Here is an 18,612-nt window from a genome sequence, read left to right on the forward strand (position 1 = left end):
CTAATCTTCCCAGTTAACTTGTCCAATTCTGCATAGTCCATAAGTTTCCTTCTCCATTCTTCAAGGGTCGGTAGTTCCTCCTGTTTCCATTTTTGGGCCATTAATATTCTCGCCGCTGTTACTGCATATTGGAAAAGTTTGCAGTCCCTTCTGTTTATGTCACTTCCTGTTATTCCTAAAAGAAAGCCTTCTGGTTTCTTTACAAATGTATATTTCAACATCTTCTTCAACTCATTATATATCATCTCCCAGAAACCCTTCACTTTCTTACATTCCCACCACATATGGTAAAATGTCCCTTCTTTTTCTTTACATTTCCAACATTTATTACATGTTTTAAACATTTTCACTAATTTAACCGGTGTAATATACCATCTATATACCATTTTCATGATATTTACCTTTAACGCAGTACATGCTGTAAATTTTATATTTTCTTTCCATACCTTTTCCCAGTCTTCCAATTGTATATTATATCCAAAATCTCTGGCCCAATGTATCATCACCGACTTAACTTCCTCATCGATTGTATGCCATCCCAACAACATTTTGTACATTTTTGACAATATCCTAGAATCATTATTTATTATTTCTGTTTGAAATTTCGATTCTTTTTCTACATACCCACTCCCTTTAAAATCCTTTTTGAACATTTCATTTACTTGAAAACAATGCAACCAATCAAACACATATTCTTTTACTTGTTCATATGGCTTCATTTTCCATTTTCCTCCTTCTTTAATTATCAATTCTCCATATGTTATCCAACTCCCTCTCATATTGATTTTCTTTACACTCATAACCTCTAATGGAGACAACCAGTGTGGAACTTTTGGTTCTAATAGGTTTTTATACCTATCCCATATTTCTATTAAAGATCTCCAGAAGATATGGTTCTCAAAACCTTTATGGCTTTTCTTCTTCTCAGACCTTAAATACGCATGCCACCCAAATCTGTTATCAAATCCTTCTAAATCTAACAATTTTGTATTTTTTAAATTTTATCCATTCCTTTAACCAACAGAGACATGACGCTTCGTAATATAATTTCAAGTCTGGCAGGGCAAAGCCTCCTCTTTCCTTTGCATCTGTTAATAACTTGAATTGTATTCTCGGCTTTTGACCCTGCCAAATATATCTTGAAATTACTCTTTGCCACTCTTTAAAAATCAGTGTCCCTTTAATTATTGGAATCACTTGAAATAGAAATAACATCTTTGGAAGTACACTCATTTTTATCGTTGAAATTCTACCCCAAAAAGAAAGTTTCATCCTTCCCCACACCTCCAGGCCTTTTTTTGATTCCATTCCACACCGGTATATAGTTATTTTGAAACAAATCAATATTTTTAGGGGTTAACCATATTCCCAAATATTTTACTTTCTTCGCTACTTCAATCTCTGTTTGTTGTTGCATTGTTTCTATCACACTATGATCCATATTCTTTGCAATTACTTTGGTTTTTTTCTTGGTTAATATAAACCCTGCCACATTACCAAATTGTTCAATCTCTTCCAACACCTCATTTATACTTTTTAACGGATCTTCAATCGTTATTACCAGATCATCGGCAAAGGCTTTAACTTTATATTCATTCTGACCTACTGTTACCCCTTTTATTAATTCATTTTGTCTAATTGAGCTCAAAAAGACTTCCAGGACCAGTATAAATAGCAATGGCGAAAGAGGACATCCCTGTCTTGTACCCTTCGATATTTTCACTTCTTGCGTAATTACGTTGTTCACAATCAGTTTTGCTCTCTGCTCTGTATAAATTGCCCTTATTCCATTATAAAAGTCATTTCCCACCTCCATATACTCTAAATTTTTTAACATAAATCCTTCTGGATTCTCTGCGTGACAGTTTCCTACGCGGAGTAGGCGTCCCCAGCGGAGGTCCTGAAACCTCTCCGCTGTTCTCACTGGAAGTATCTTGGAGCCATCCCTCCGACTGAGTTTCTGTGGGAACTCTCTCTCTCCCCCTGCTGGTTCCTTCCTCAGCATCCGAGGCTCTCCTACCCTCCTTGAGCCCTTCCACCACCTGACTCTCCGATGGCAGTTCCCTGACATCCACCTCCCCTCCAGGACCCCCCTCACCCCCCGTTTCCCCCTCTTCTCTGGGTGGTGAGGCTGGGAATCCCCTGAAAGAATCCTCCTCATCTTCGGATGACTCAAAAACCGCCCTCCACCTACTACTGTCCCTTCTTCCCGAATACTCTTCCCCATCTGATTCTTCTTCCTCTTCTTGTCCTGATTCTGGGAACCCCTCGAACTCCCCTTCTTCGTCAGTGGTGCCGAAGTGTTCCTCCCAGAACCTAGCCAAGGGCTGAGGCTTCTTTGGGTACCGGAGATGAAACGTTCCTACTAAAACCTCATCATCAACCGTTTCTGCCGGTACCCAGGTATTTTCGGACTCCGGTTCCCCTTCCCATGCCACTAAGTACTCCACCTGTTTACCCTTCCACCGAGAGTCGAGTATTTCTGCTACATGACTGCTGCTCTCCCTCTCTTCTACTTCCGGTGTCGCGGGAACCTCACCTTCATGTCCCAAAATTTCCCGCCCCTCCCGGTATGGTGACAGTAATGACCTATGGAATACTGGATGCAGTTTCATGTTGTCTGGCAACCTGAGTGTGAAGGCCACCGGATTAACCTGTTGTATAACTTCGAAGGGTCCCAGTCGTTTCGGCCTCAATTTCTTGCACCCGCCCTTAAATGGCAACCCTTGTGTTGACAACCACACCCGGTCCCCCACCCTTACGGTCTCTCCTTCCCTTCTGCTCCTATCTGCCTGCTTCTTGTATTCTTCCTTGGCCCTATCCAAATTCATCTTGAGCTGTTGATGTATGGCTTCCATTTCTTCCACGAAATGTTCCGCTGCCGGTACGCTCCATCTTTCCCCTCCTTCCCCTGGAAAGGCCCTAGGGTGACACCCGTAATTGGCCATAAATGGACTCATGCCCGTGGACACATTTTCTGCGTTATTGTAGGCGAATTCGGCCAGAGCCAATTTCTCTACCCAATCATTCTCTCTGACATTTACATAACACCTCAGATATTGTTGCAGAATACTGTTTGCCCTTTCCGCCTGCCCATTTGTTTCTGGGTGTCTGGTGGTCGAGAAATTGACCTCCACGTGCAGTAAGCTCATGAGCTTCCTCCAGAACCTGGACGTAAATTGTTTCCCTCTGTCTGAGACCACCCTCAAGGGGGCGCCATGCAACCTAAAAATGTGTTCTATAAACAACCTGGCGGTTTCTTCCGCTGTCACCGCATGTGAGCAAGCTATAAAGTGGCACATCTTGGTTAACTGGTCTACCACTACCATTACCGCAGTCTTTCCCTTGGATTTTGGTAAATCCGTCATAAAATCGATGGAAACTGCCTCCCATGGCCGTTCGGGTGTGGGTAATGGTTCCAGTAACCCCGCCGGTGCCGCCCTCTCCCCCTTTGCTCGCTGGCAGCGGTCGCACCCCCTTACATACTCTCGTACATCTTCCCTCGCCTTGGGCCACCAGAACTGCCTGGTAACTAACCACATGGTTTTGTGTTGCCCAAAGTGCCCTGCGGTGGGGCTGTCGTGTAGTTGTTTGAGTACTCTACCCCTCAATTCCCCTTCCGGTATGTACAATGCCCCTTTGTAATACAACGCCCCGTTCCTTTCTTCAAACCCCCCTGTGTTCTCCCCGGCTCTCCTGAGCCCTCTGAGCTTGTCTTGGGCATATTCATCGTTCTCTGTCCCTTCTACCAGTTCCCTTTGCCCCACCAATGCTGCTCCACTAACCCAGTGGTCCTCTGGGATAATATGCCTTTCCTCGGGCGCTCCCTCCCCCTCCATATACTCTGGCTTTCGAGAGAGAGCGTCCGCCCTGACGTTCTCTGGTCCCGGTACGTAGCAAATCTCAAAATGGAATTTGGAGAACTCCTGTGCCCATCTCACTTGTCTCTGGTTCAGTACTCGGGCCGTTCTCCAATATTCCAGATTTTTGTGGTCCGTGCACACCTGGACCTTGTGCTGCGCTCCAATCAGCAGGTGTCGCCACCGCCGAAAAGCTTCATGAATGGCGAGCAGTTCCCGGTCGTACACTGTGTAGTTCCTTTCGGATTTATTCAACTTCCGCGAGAAGAAGGCACACGGTCTCCAGTCCGACGCATCTTTTCCCGGCTGGAGAAGCACCGCCCCTACCGCTCGATCAGATGCGTCCGTCTCTACCCTCATCGTGCAAGAGCTGTTCCTCCGACGCAAACGCTTTCTTTAGCTGTTCAAACGCTCGCTGCGCCTCTTCCGTCCACGCGAATTTCTTCTTACTACTGAGACAATCGGTGATGGGCGCCGTTAAGTGGGCAAAGTTTTTGATGAACTTCCGATAGAAGTTTCCAAACCCCAGGAATCTCTGCACGTCCTTCCTGTTTCTGGGTGTCTTCCATTCCAGTACCGCTTGGACTTTACTGGGATCCATGGCCAATCCCTTGTCTGACAAACGGTACCCCAGGAACTCCACCTCTCTGGTATGGAACTGGCACTTCTCCAGTTTTACCCACAGCTGGTTTGCTTGCAGCCTGCTTAGGACCTCCCGGACATCTCGGACATGCTGCTCCTCGTCCTCTGAGTAGACCAACACATCGTCTAAGAAGGCCACACAGTTCTTATAGAGCAGAGGTCCCAGGACGTGATGCATGAAGGATTGGAAGCATGCTGAGCCCGCCTGTAATCCGAAGGGCATAACGAGATACTCAAAGGCCCCCAAGGGGGTGAACATGGTGGTCTTCCATTCATCCCCCTTCCTCATCTGTATCAGGTTATGCGCCCCCCTCAGGTCCAGCTTGGTAAAAATCTTTCCCTTCCTCACTCTGGTCAGAATGTCGTCAATCCTGGGCATGGGAAAGGCCACTGGTTCTGACACCGAATTGACGGCCCGGAAGTCCACGACCAGCCTGGGTTTATTTGAGTCCTTTTTGTCCACAAAAAACACTGGGCTGCCCCCCACCGCTCTTGACTCCCTGATGAACCCTCGTTTCAGGTTCTTGTCTATGAACTCCCTTAACTCCTGCATCTCCCTGTCCGACATAGCGTACAGTTTGCCCACTGGTAGCTGGGCTCCCGGGAGTAGGTTAATTTGACAGTCAAAGGGTCTATGTGGGGGCAGTCTATCTGCTTCCTTCTCGCTGAAAACATCACTCAGGTCTGCGTATTGTGGTGGTATTTCTCCCTTTTCTCCCACCACCATCCCTGCCAGACTTGCCCTAGCCAACTCCTGAGTTTCTCTTCCCTTGCAGTGTTCTAGGCAATAAGCTGACCCAAAAGAGACTACCCGCTGGTGCCATCCCACTAGCGGGTCATGTAACGCCAGCCAGCTCATTCCTAATATGATGGGCGGCCCCGCCAGGGTGGCTACGTGAAATGCAATGACTTCCGTGTGCCTTCCCACCCTCATTGTCATGGGGACCGTTTGTTGGCTCACTCCCCCCCCCCCCAGAAGTTCCCTCCCATCAATCGTGGTCACCTGCAAGGAATTGCTCAAGGGCAGCGTCTGTATCTGGTGCTCTGATGCAAACTCCTTACTCATGAAATTGCAGGAGCTGCCTGAGTCTAACAGGGCTTTTATCGTGAGTGGATGTCCATTGGGTAGCTCTAGCAGCACCTCTACGACTAGAGCCGCTCTTGGGGGTTCAGGCTTGGGCACGTTCACTGATCCTTGGCCTGGCTGCTGTGCCCTGTCGCTGGCAGCCAGGCGTTGGCTTTTACCTGCTCCTTAACCCCCTCCTCCTCACTCCCAACAGATCCCACCATTCCTTGCCATCCCTTCCTTTGTGGGCACACTCTGGCAAAATGTCCTGGCTGTTGACAGAGGAAGCATTTTTTGGCGCTCTTCCCCTCCTTCTTCCGCCCTTCGCTGACGTTTGAAATTCCGCGCGCGCAGTCCCAATCTCCATTGGTTCCACTGGCGGGGAAGGTTGCTCCGGCATCTCAGGAATGCGGAAATCACTCCAACGCTCTCCTCTCCCTTCCCGCTTCTCCAGAGCCCTTGCCTCTTGGCGCGCTCCAATCGCAAGGGCCGATTTGGTCAGCTGATCCATGGACTCCGGACGGGGCGCGTGGGAAAGTTCATATTTCACCGCCGGGGCTAGCCCTTCTTCAAACAGCATTTGAATCGGTTCCGAAGACAGGTCCCACCCCAATTTATGTATGAGCATGGTAAACTGTGTCCAATACTCTCAGACGGACTGATTCCCCTGTTTGCATCCCATTAACTGTCTGCGTACCACGCCCTGTTTAATCTGGCTGGAAAACATCAAGTCCATCGTGATAAAGAATTTCCTCAAGTCTTTTAGGGCATCATTATTCGATGCCATCAGGGGCCTCATCCATTCTCTAGCTCCCCCCTCAAGGTGCCCAATCACAAAAGCCACTCTCGATTCCTCATCGGCAAAGTCATCAAACTGCAGGTTCAGTGCGTACTGCATTTCTGTCTTAAAGGCTTGGTAGCTTCTTGGGCCACCCCCGAATTTCTGTACCAACCCCGGTACCTTCCTTGCAATGGGGGTGGGCTTCCCCTGTGCATCCTGAGCTCTCCTCTCCTCGAGACGCGCCGTTAGCAGTGCCAGCTGGTGTTCCAATGCTCTGTTTCTCTCCTCCAGAGTTGGTCCCGCTCCAGCTCCTCCCGCTGCTCCGTCTCCCATTGGGTTGCTCATGATGCCTCTCTTTCGCACACGCAGCGTCGAAGACTGACGGATTGCTGTTATGGGTTAAGGGGGCTGCTTGTGCGTAAATGGTTGAGCTCTCAACTCATGCAATCAGTTTCTAAACTCTCCCAGTCCGCGGAGCCATGGGTGCATGGCTACCTCAATCGCTGGCAGAATCCGTCAGTGGGCGTTTCCGGAATTTGCGCCAACATAAGAGTTCCTTAACGGAAACTCTCCTTCTGGATTCTCTGCGTGACAGTTTCCTACGCGGAGTAGGCGTCCCCAGCAGAGGTCCTGAAACCTCTCCGCTGTTCTCACTGGAAGTATCTTGGAGCCACCCCTCAGACTGAGTTTCTGTGGGAACTCTCTCTCTCCCCCTGCTGGTTCCTTCCTCAGCATCCGAGGCTCTCCTACCCTCCTTGAGCCCTTCCACCACCTGACTCTCCGATGGCAGTTCCCTGACATATTTCTAACATTATCTTTCAGCTGTCTGCCTGGGAGAAAACCTGCTTGATCTTCATGAATAATTTCTTGTAAAACCTTTTTCATTCTTTTTGCTAATATTCCTGTAAAGATTTTATAATCTGTATTCAACAATGAAATCGGCCTATAATTCTTAACTTGTGTTAAATCAGAATCTTGCTTTGGGATAAGTGTTATAAAGGCTTCTTTCCAAGTTTCCGGTTTATCTCTTTCCTTCAAAATATTATTCATAGCTTCTTTCAGTGGTACCATCAGGGTGTGCCTCAATTCTTTGTAGTAACTTGACGTGAATCCATCTGGTCCCGGGGCCTTTCCTTTTTTCAATTCTTTTATAACCTCTTTTATTTCCTCATTCTCAATTGGGGCGTTCAGTCTGTCTTTCTTTTCTGTCGGGATCTTTTGCACCTTTTTTCTTTTAGATATCTTTCTATTTTCCTCATGTTCTTCTTTTCTTTGTTACTATACAAATGTCTATAAAAGTCCAGGAATCCTTTTCTGATGCCTTTCGGATTTTCTATCTCTTCTCCATCCACAATAATTTTACTGATTGTATTTTGTTCCTTTCTTTTCTTAATTTGCCACGCAAGCCATTTACCTGACTTGTTAGCAAATTCAAAATTTCTTTGTCTTAGCTTTTTAATATTCCATTCCACCTCTTTGTTTGTTATCATTGCAAATTGTGTTTGCAAAACCTTGATATTTTGTTTTATTTTTGAATTGTTTGGTTTTTTAACCAATTTTGTTCATTGTCCATTATTTGTTTTAAGATTTCTTTCTTTCCTTTCTCTCTATACTTATTTTTGATTGCATTCTGTTGAATGAAGAAACCTCTCATTACCGCCTTACTTGCATCCCAAACTGTGCTCATCTTTGTACCTTCATTGCAATTATCCACAAAATATTCCGTTAGCTTCTTTTGTGCATCTTGTATTATTTTTTGATCATCTAAGATGTAGTCATTAATTCTCCATCTAAAAGTTCTTTCTTCATAACCTTTAATCTCCAATTTTATTGGGCTATGATCTGAGATTACTCTTGGTTGAATTTCAATTTGTAGAATTCTTGGAGTTAGTTCGTTGGAGACCCAACAATTATTAGTTTTTCGCCTTGCCATTTGATCTGGACAGCAATGATTCTTCCTTCTTCATCCTTAAAAATTTGCTGAGCTTCAATTTTGTTTCTTGCATATAAAACAACCCCTCTTTTTTCCCCTTTCTCTGAAATTTACCTGTTTCCTCTGGGCTGGTAAGTCTGTGCTTCTTACTTTTGTAGAAAAAAGAAATCTCCTCAGGGAATTCCCACTTAAATTCAATCTTATTCTTCTTGAGGATTTGCACCAGTGGTTTATATGGGTCTCTTCGTTTCAATAATCTGATTGGGATGTCTTTAAAGATAATTATATAATTCCCTTCAATTTTTAGTCTTTTTTCTCTGTTTTTCTGGAGTATCAAATTTCTCATTTCTCTGTCCTTGAAAGTGATTAAACAATCTCCTGGGACTTTCCTTGATTTTGTTGTTCTTACTCTCATCCTAAATGCATTCTGTACAGTTCTTGCCACCTCATCAGTTTGTAACTCCAACCATTGTGCTATCTCTGATATTAATTTCTCTCTAATATTCTCACCTTGAACCTCAGGCACGGCTCTCAGCCTGAGGTTCACTTCCCTCTGTCTTAATTCATTCATGGCGATTGCATCCCATATCTCCTCCTGTGACTTATTAATTTCCGAAAGCCCCACTTTGATTTTCTCTTCCTCACGCTTCACTTCCTTCATTTCAGTTCTTGTCTTTTTCATCCCTTCCTCCAGGGATTGTGTTCTCTTAGATACCTCTTTAATTTGCCCTTTCAATTCACTTACTGTCTCGTCAATGTTTTTGTCCATTTTTCCAATTCTTGTATCCACTTGTTCTAATTTTGTTTCTAAATTCTTTTCACTTTGCCTAATTTCTGCAAACATTTCTAGTATTTCTCCTTTGAAATCTGATTCTTGTTTCGATCCTCTTCTATCTACTGGTGTTCCCCCCTCCCCTCCTTTCTTCGGTTGGTGAGACATTTCCCCAAATATGCTTTGTACACTTAAAAATCTAGATTAAACTTAAAAAACTAAATTCCCACCACCACTTACAAACACCTTCATAAAAACCTAGCCCAAAGCACAAGTATGTTAAGTCTTGTCCCGTTAGATTCAAATTTGGTAATTTATATATTATGTATTATTATATTTATAGTTTAGTCCTTTGTAGATTCCAGTTTCCAATCTCCACTTTTAATGTTCGAATGTCTTCAGCCCAATCAGATCCTTAGGTTTAAAAAATAGAGAATAAAAACTTCAGACAAAAGCCCAAATGTGTCTATTCTTCTTGCCACCAATTAGGCTAATCCTTCAGGAACCTTTGTAATCCGTTTGTAATCCAATTTTGTTCCAGTTGTACCACCAAAAAATTTATTCCTCTCAATAATACTCCAGTAATTAAAATCTTCTGCCACCAATTAGGCTAAATCCTTTCCGATCCTTTATAATCAAATTTTAATTCAATTTGTAATCCAATTTAGCTTTTGTAATCCAATTTGATTTTTGTAAGCCAATTTGATTTTGTAATCCAATTTAATTTTGTAGTCCAATTCAATTTTGATTTTTCTTGAAGTTAGACCTCACTTATATCCATATAAGTACAAAACCTCCAGACAGGAAACAACCAAACAAATACTTCCGAGAAGCCATAAAATGAGGGGAGGAAGAACAAAAAAACCCAGCCACGACTGGAGGGACAAAAAAAGAATAAAGACAAGGAGAACTAAAAAAAGCAGGAAAAAAACAGACAAAAAAAAACAAGTTGTAATTTCTCTTCTGTCCACTGGAGGCACAAGCTCCCAAAAAGTTCGGAATAAAGTCTCAAAGTTACTTTGTTTAGAAGTTTTAATCTTTTCTAAAAATCCTGTATGGTAATAATGGCCAATAAAAAGTAAGTCCACCTAATATCTCCCTCAGAAAGTAAGCAAAAATGTCCAAAAAAGAAAGAGAGTATACCTTCTTTTCCACAATTGCCTCCGTCTGTAAAAAGGAACAATGGAGTCGGAAGCTCCTCTTCCGTTACGCAGATTTTTAAAAAAGTGAAACTGGAAACGTTTTCCCTTTCTCCTTTCTCTCACAGTTACAAAGAGGACCTTCAGATTCCAATATTTATCCCTCTGTCCCCCCCTTTTAACTTTGTTGCTCCTTACGTTACTCTGTATCCTTTTAAAGATTTATTCTTTGCAAGTTAGAAGGGGGGGGGGGAAACAATAGCCGCTAGCGGCAACTCACTTTCCTTTCTCCAGCTTTGCTTGAGTTGATGCGTCTAAGCTGATCGCAGATGACGGCTGACCTCTGTATTTATTCCTTTCGTATCCGAAACCTTCCTGATTTTAAAGTCGGTCTTTTTGAATCAAATTAAATCAAATTTGGGTCCGAATTTCTTACAATTGAGAATTAAGCGCTCACTCTGCAAGCTCGGGGCTTCGTTTTCCGGAGGTAGCTATGGCTTCCCTTCAGCCCGCTTCTCCCCCCCCCCCCCCGCCGCAGTCTTCGCTCCCGCCAGGAGTTACCTGGCGGCCGGGTGGTCTGCGTTTTGGCTTCTGCGGGAACCGGAGTATCTGGACACCCTCCAGGTACTACTTTGGGGGCCACTGCGACCTGTGGCACCCCAATTTTCCTCCGAAAAACCTGGGATTCTCCGCTAGGCAAAATCCCCGCTTGCGATGAGATTGCGCTCAACCGGAAGTTCCTTATTCAGTAATGTTTTTATCCTCCTCCTTTTCATAATCGACCCCAGCCCTTTAACATTTAAGGTTGATATCTTTATTTTATTATGAATGAGTTAAATGTAGTTCTTAATTTCTGGTCTCGTGTCTTATGATACTTATCTAACCCATTACACATATCATTCAATCCCCTCCCCTCCCCACCCTTCCCATACCCATACATTCCATTTTTCCTCTCCCTCCCTATTTTTTCCTGAGGTATTTCACCTCTCCCATTGTCCTAATTGTCCTTTCAAGGGGGGGGGGGAGAGGCTCCTCTGATCATGAAGCCACAGCAGTACTTCTTCCATTATATTTGTTATGTCTTCATACTGATATGTGTTCTGCTACACAATGGCAATCACTCTGCCTCTATACACAACAGCAACCAGTCTGCCTCTACACCCCTGGCTCACTCGACTACACTGAAGGAGAACTATGAAGCTGTGAAGTATGTGCTGGAGAAAATTGGTTATGAACAGCATAAGTGGTTTATTTGTGTTGACGTGAAGATGGTAAACTTTTTGTTGGGACAACAGTCTGGCTTCACCAAGTAGCCATGTTTTCTGTGCATGTGGGATAGTAGGGACTGTGCTCAGCATTACTGTGTGGGAGGAATTGGTGCCTTGCAGAAAAAGGAACGTCATCAACGACCCTCTGGTGGACAGAGACAGAATACTCTTCCCACCGCTGCACATCAAGCTCGGCTTAATCAAGCAGTTCATCAAGGCTCTGGACAAGGATGGTGACTGCTTCACTTACTTGTGCCAGGCTTTTTCCAGGATTGATCATGGAGAAGTTGAAAGCCAGCATCTTTGACGGTCCTCAGATCCGTCAGCTCATCAGAGATCCAGAGTTCAGAAACTCAACGAACGAAGTGGAACTGGAAGCGTGGAAGGCATTTGTTCTGGTAGTGAAGAACTTTCTTGGCAACAATAAGGCCAGAAACTATGCAGAACTTGTCAACAACATGCTGACTGCTTTCAGAAACCTGGGCTGCAACATGAGCGTCAAGATGCACTACCTATTTTCACATATGGACCGGTTTCCTGAGAACCAGGGTTCAATGAGTGACGAGCAGGGGGAGAGATTCCATCAGGAAATGAAAGAGATGGAGACCAGGTATCAGGGTCGCTGGGACGCAGTCATGATGGCTGACTACTGTTGGACTCTGAAGAGAGACCTCCCTGCCGCTGAGCGTTCCAGGAGTTCCAAGAAACGGAAGTTCAAGCCCTGAAGTTTGAACAATGGTGAAGCAACATGCAATTTATGTGTACTTACCTTTATCAATGCCCACCATTCAGTTTACAGTAATCGATGTTTCTATCAGGTAATCAATATATGTTGTTGGAAAATAAAAATCTCTTAAAACATATTTAGGATGATATGTGTTGACAAAAATCAACTGATAATGCCACAAAAATGTAATCGATTTTGTCACAAGATCTGATTTTTTTTCAAATCAACATAGCACAAAAACCTGACCTGATGGAGAGAAACGGATGCCATTTCCTGATTCAGCAGTGCAAAAATACTCTAAATCATTTGTAGAAATCTAGACAACATTCAAAAAGTAAAAAATTGTTGCCCAGTGTTATGAATGAAATTTTAGACAAAGGAGAAATACCCAATTCGTGGCAAGAAGCATTGATAACCCTTATCCCAAAGCAAGGTACAGATTTGAGACTTATAAAAAACTACAGGCCAATATCTGTATTGAATATAGACTATAAAATATTTACTGGAGTTCTTGCAAATAGAATGAAAACTCTGCTAAAAAGGGTAATTTAAAAAGATCAGGCAGGATTTTTGCCAGCCAGACAAATAAAGGACAACACTAGAATAATTATAGACTTAATAGAATATGCCGAAATGAACCCAAGTAAAGAAATTTCAATGCTCTTGGTAGACGTTGAAAAGACATTTGACAGTGTCTCTTGAAAATTTATGATCAAAACCTGTGAAAGTTTAAATTTAGGTAAAAGATTTATGAATGGAATTCAAGCAATCTACAAAAAACAAAGAGCCAAATTAATCCTAAACAACGAAATTACAGAAGAATTTGACATCGAGAGGGGGACACGACAGGGATGTCCTTTATCCCCACTCCTATTTATAACAATATTAGAAACCCTATTAATAGCTCTGAGAAAGGACGAAGAAATAAAGGGCATATGTCTTGGTACACAGTGTTACAAAGTAAGAGCATTTGCAGACGATGTGAACCTTACAACCGAAACACCAAAAGAAAGTATAAAAAAGCATTAGAAAGAATGAAAGAATTTGTTGAAGTAGCAGGATTCAAATTGAACAAAGATAAATCGAAATTGATAACTGATTGATAATTGATTGTTCTTGTTGATCTTCTTGTTGACATTGATCCATATACTCCATTGTAGCAATTTTCCAAAACTATTTTCACATAAAATTTACTTAGTCAATTTACATCTTTCTTTCTTTGTATATTTTAACATTAACATAGTATTTTACAACATCACAAATTTAAATCCTAGACCTATCTGGTACTCACAAGTGATTCTATTTATATTATCTTAACATATTTAGCTATTTAGCTAAATAGTCTTTGAATTTCTTCCATTCCTCTTGGTGCTCCTCCTCCCTCTGGTCACGGACTCTTCCGGTCAGGTCGGCTAGCTCCCCAAAATCCATCATCTTCATCTGCCATTCCTCCACTGTTGGTACTTCTTGTAGTTTCCAATTTTTGGCCAACAAAATTCTAGCTGCAGTTGTGGCATACAAAAACAATTTGACATCTTTCTCGGGCAATTCCAAACCTATTATTCCAAGTAGAAAGGCTTCTGGTTTCTTAATAAATGTATATTTCAACAGAGGTCTTTCACTTTGGGGCAGGTCCACCACATGTGATAAAAAGTACCTTCTTTTTTTTTACATTTCCAACATAAATTATCACTGTTGTGATACATCTTTGCTAATTTTACAGGGGTCAAATACCACCTATACATCATTTTCATAACATTTTCCTTTAACACCGTACATGCCATGAACATGACCCCTTTCCTCCACAACCTTTCCCAGTCTTCAAACATTACGTTGTGTCCTACATCTCTTGTCCAGTATATCATCACAGATTTAACTTGTTCATCCTTTAAGTAGCACCTTAAAGACCAACTAAGTCAGTTCTTGGTATGAGCTTTCGTGTGCATGCACACTTCTTCAGATACCATGCACACGAAAGCTCATACCAAGAACTGACTTAGTTGGTCTTTAAGGTGCTACTGGAAGGAATTTGTTTTGTTTTGACTATGGCAGACCAACACGGCTACCTATCTGTAACTTGTTCATCCTTTGTATGCCACTCTAACAATTATATAACAAATATAATGGAAGAAGTACTGCTGTGGCTTCATGATCAGAGGAGCCTCTCTCTCCCCCCCCCCTTGAAAGGACAATTAGGACAATGGGAGAGGTGAAATACCTCAGGAAAAAATAGGGGGAAGAGGAAAAATGGAATGTATGGGTATGGGAAGGGTGGGGAGGGGATTGAATGATATGTGTAATGGGTTAGATAAGTATCATAAGACACGAGACCAGAAATTAAGAACTACATTTAACTCATTCATAATAAAATAAAGATATCAACCTTAAATGTTAAAGGGCTGGGGTCAATTATGAAAAGGAGGAGGATAGAAACATTACTGAATAAGGAACTTCCGGTTGAGCGCAATCTCATCGCAAGCGCTACTACCAAGAAGGCCCTCTGCCTGGTTCCCTGTAACCTTACTTCTCGCAATGAGGGAACCACCAGAAGGCCCAACACTAGAGGGCTGGGACAAAATATATGACTGGCAAGGCTATTTATTCTATGACAAAAAAGAACAACATAAAAAATTTACAAATCACATAGTAAGAAAGGCTCTATTGGATGTCTGGGAAAGAACAAAAGGAAAAATTATTGAGAAAACTCCCCAATGGGTTTCGCCAGTGGAAGCAACCACAACATTAAAGAGTAATGTAAAAGAGACTTGGCCAACATATAGGGAAATATTAGAGGATGCAGACAGAAATATTAAATTAAAAACGTACGAACAATTACAAACATTTGGAATAAATTGGTTACAATATTATCAATTAAAAGCAACATATGAAAAAGACATAAAAAGGGGGGATTTGAAAATAAAACCTCAAAATTAGAAAAGGAAATATTGCAAAGTGATAAAAAAAATACTTGCAAAAATGTATAGATTATTAATGAAAACCACCTTAGAACAAGAGACGAAAGGGGAAAACATGTTAAAATGGGAGCATGATTTGGGATATGAGATAGGTCTGGAAAGATGGAAAACTTTTTGGGCGGAAAACATAAATTTTACTGCGTGTGATTTATTAAGGGAGAATTCCAGGAAAATTCACCACAGATGGTACCTAACCCCTGACAGATTGTCAAAAATAAATGGAACAATGACAAATGTTGGAAATGTAACAGAACAAAAGGTACATTATACCACATGTGGTGGACTTGCCCAAAGATTAAAACCTTTTGTGACATGATCCATGACGAAATAAAAAAATTGATAAGGACATCACACACAAAAAGGGCAGAGGCATATCTATTAGGAATTCTAGATAAAGATATCCCAAAAGATAAAACTAACTTATTTCTATACGCGACAACAGCGGCAAGAATTTTGTTTTTGTTTTTAAATGATATTTATTGAAATTTTCAGAATATTACAGAATGAAATAAAAACAGAGAAAAATGCAAAAATAAAAATAATTGACAAGTTAAGAACAAGCCCCTCCCCCCATACAGATAAGAAAAAAGAAAAAAATTCAACAATACAACTCAGACAATTAAAAGCATTTACAAAAAAGAAAAAACAAATTCATTATTTCCAAATCCTCAACTGTCATCACCTTCTTTCTTAGACCTCCTCCTCCTCCCTTTCTTTGTATCCTAGTTGTTAATTATCCCAGCAAATCCTTTCCATATTGTAAAAAATAAATAAATTCTGTCATTACATTACCCTAAACAATTTTAATCTTATCTTTCTATAGTAAGATAAATCTTAAATCTTAAAACTTAAATCTTGTCCATACCAGCTTCTCATAACCATAACATTCTTTCATAATTCTTTAAATATTTTAACTAAAACCAAATAATTTCATTCCAATATTTTTCTAATGCTCATCAATTATTATAAATCACTTCTAATAAAAAGAGAAAAAAGAAGAAGATGCAAATAAGTCCGATCTTCATCCAACGTCCCTTCCTCCTGGTTCTGGGTTTTGTCAGTCCTCATTATCACGTCGATCTAGCTCATTAACCTGGCAGCCTTATATCCGAGGCCCTCAAGTCTCTTCCTTGCCCCTTCCGCAGCTCTTCTTCATGTTCATAGCTATATTTTCCCTTGTCTCCTGCTCGTGATAACTCCAGCTTGTCAGTATTTTTCGCCCTTCTCAACAGATCAGCTCCTTTTCCATATTCAACATTAAATTCCATGTGGTATTTAAAAGCATATTTCAAAAGCCCTCCAAGGTTAAGAGCTCCCACAGTCCCAAACATCTCACGGCCCATTGCCATGTTTGAAAAGTCCAGACATCCCAGCATTGGGGGGTCAATCCAGCCCCCCATTTTCAAACCAAACCAGACATTTTCTTTCCGAATCTGGCTTTTCCCAGGATCATTTGTCAAGTCCAAAAACTCATATTCCTGTTGGGCCTGATCTGTCGAAACACACTCTTGATTTAATTCCTGAGTGGGCTCCACATATTTTCCCACTGCCTGTTCAAAGTTTCCCACTGCTTGTTCCAAATTTCTAACCGAAGTCGCCATCCAGTTCACTTTTTCATGTAATTGTTCTAGTAGGGCATTTGTTTTGTAAAGGGCACACAACAAGGTTTCTGAATACATTGTCCTGCAAGGTCAAATGCCTGTTCCCACGATTGTAATCTATAACAGCTGCCGGCTCCCTGGAGTTGGTTACAGTTTCACAGTCTCCCTCTAGGGGGAATACTTCCACCTGTTCTTGCAACAAAGTTTCCCCTTTTAAAATACTTTGTCAAAATTTATTCCTTTCAAATGCGAAGAGGGACAGTGGAGTCACTATGTTTCTCTTCTTTTCACTATCTGTCAAAGGCACTTATGGTCAATGAACTTCAAACGTCGGTCCTGACACCCCCGCTCCAGTATCAGGACGGAGGAAAATTACTTTGCTTTAAACTCACTTTAAACAGTCTAGAAACAGTCTAGAAATGATCCTCCCCCTTCTTCACTGTCAAAAGGGGGTTCTACAATTATAAATGATGGAATCCAGTCCTTTGGAGACGATTTTCTTAGCTCTAGTTTATATTGTCTTTGCTTTGTTCTGTTTACAAAGGAACGGAAGGCTGACTTCCTGTTTAGACCTTCCCGCTCCGTACCAAATAAAAATGAATATTTTAAAATCCAATTCTTTTCTACTCATTAATCCTTATTTGATGTCCAATTGTTCAAAATCTAAGTACTCACGGGTGCTTATTTTAGAGTCCAAATTGTCCCAGGAAAAAGGCAGCGCTCCTCCGGCAACAGCTGTGCGGCTTCGCTCCATGGAAATAGCAGTTGACTCACAGCACCGCGCCGCTTCCCCCTCTTCACTTCGGAGCCCGTTGGTGGGTTCCTTCGCGAGTTGGGGGGGCTGCTAAAGGTGCCCGCCGAGTCCCATGGTCACAGGCTTCATCCGCCTGTGATTTCTGACAGGGTCCCCGCTTCGCCGTAGTGGAGAAGACCCGTTTCTCGCGGAGCTATTCCCTCCAGTTCAGAGGGAGTCCGCCATTGCCGGTGGCGCCACCCCGGAAGTCCAACAGCGGTAAGAATTTTGATTGCTAGCTATTGGAAAGAAGACAGCATCCCAACAAAAAGAGAATGGTTGGGGAAACTTTGCGAGTACCTGGAATTAGAAAAACTGACGGATATAATAAGGAGAAAATCCAAAACTATGGTTATGAAGCAATGGGAGTTCTTAAATGATTATTTACAAAACCAGGGCTCAACTACAAAAATCTGGTTGTGTTTAGAATAATCTTGTGCGTAATATAAAAAATACAAAGTGAGACATTAAGGAAATCCAAAGGGAAAATATGAAGAACAGAGGTTCTGACGAACGGATTATTAAAAACACATGAGGTAAACGGTGGAAGTCTTTTTTAAAAAAAACAAAAACAAAAACCAATTTATTTAAGGTAGATAAGGACAAGATGAAATTATACAATTGAATGTAAATATAGATGGGAAGGGACGCGGGTGGCGCTGTGGGTAAAACCTCAGTGCCTAGGGCTTGCCAATTGCATGGTCGGCGGTTCGAATCCCCGCGGTGGGGTGAGCTCCCGTCTTTCGGTCCCAGCCCACCTAGCAGTTCGAAAGCACCCCTAAGTGCAAGTAGATAAATAGGTACCGCTTTATAGCGGGAAGGTAAACGGTGTTTCCATGTGCTGCGCTGGTGCTGGCTCGCCAGAGCAGCTTCGTCACGCTTGCCACGTGACCCGGAAGTGTCTCCGGACAGCGCTGGCCCCCGGCCTCTTAAGTGAGATGGGCACACAACCCTAGAGTCGGACACGACTGGCCCGTACGGGCAGGGGTACCTTTACCTTTACCTTTATAGATGGGAAACGGCTATGTATTGTGAGTACTTATCTACTTTTAAAC

The sequence above is a fragment of the Podarcis erhardii genome (assembly GCF_964252035.2).
Source record: "Podarcis erhardii genome assembly, chromosome: W".
Taxonomy (NCBI): Eukaryota; Metazoa; Chordata; class Lepidosauria; order Squamata; family Lacertidae; genus Podarcis; species Podarcis erhardii.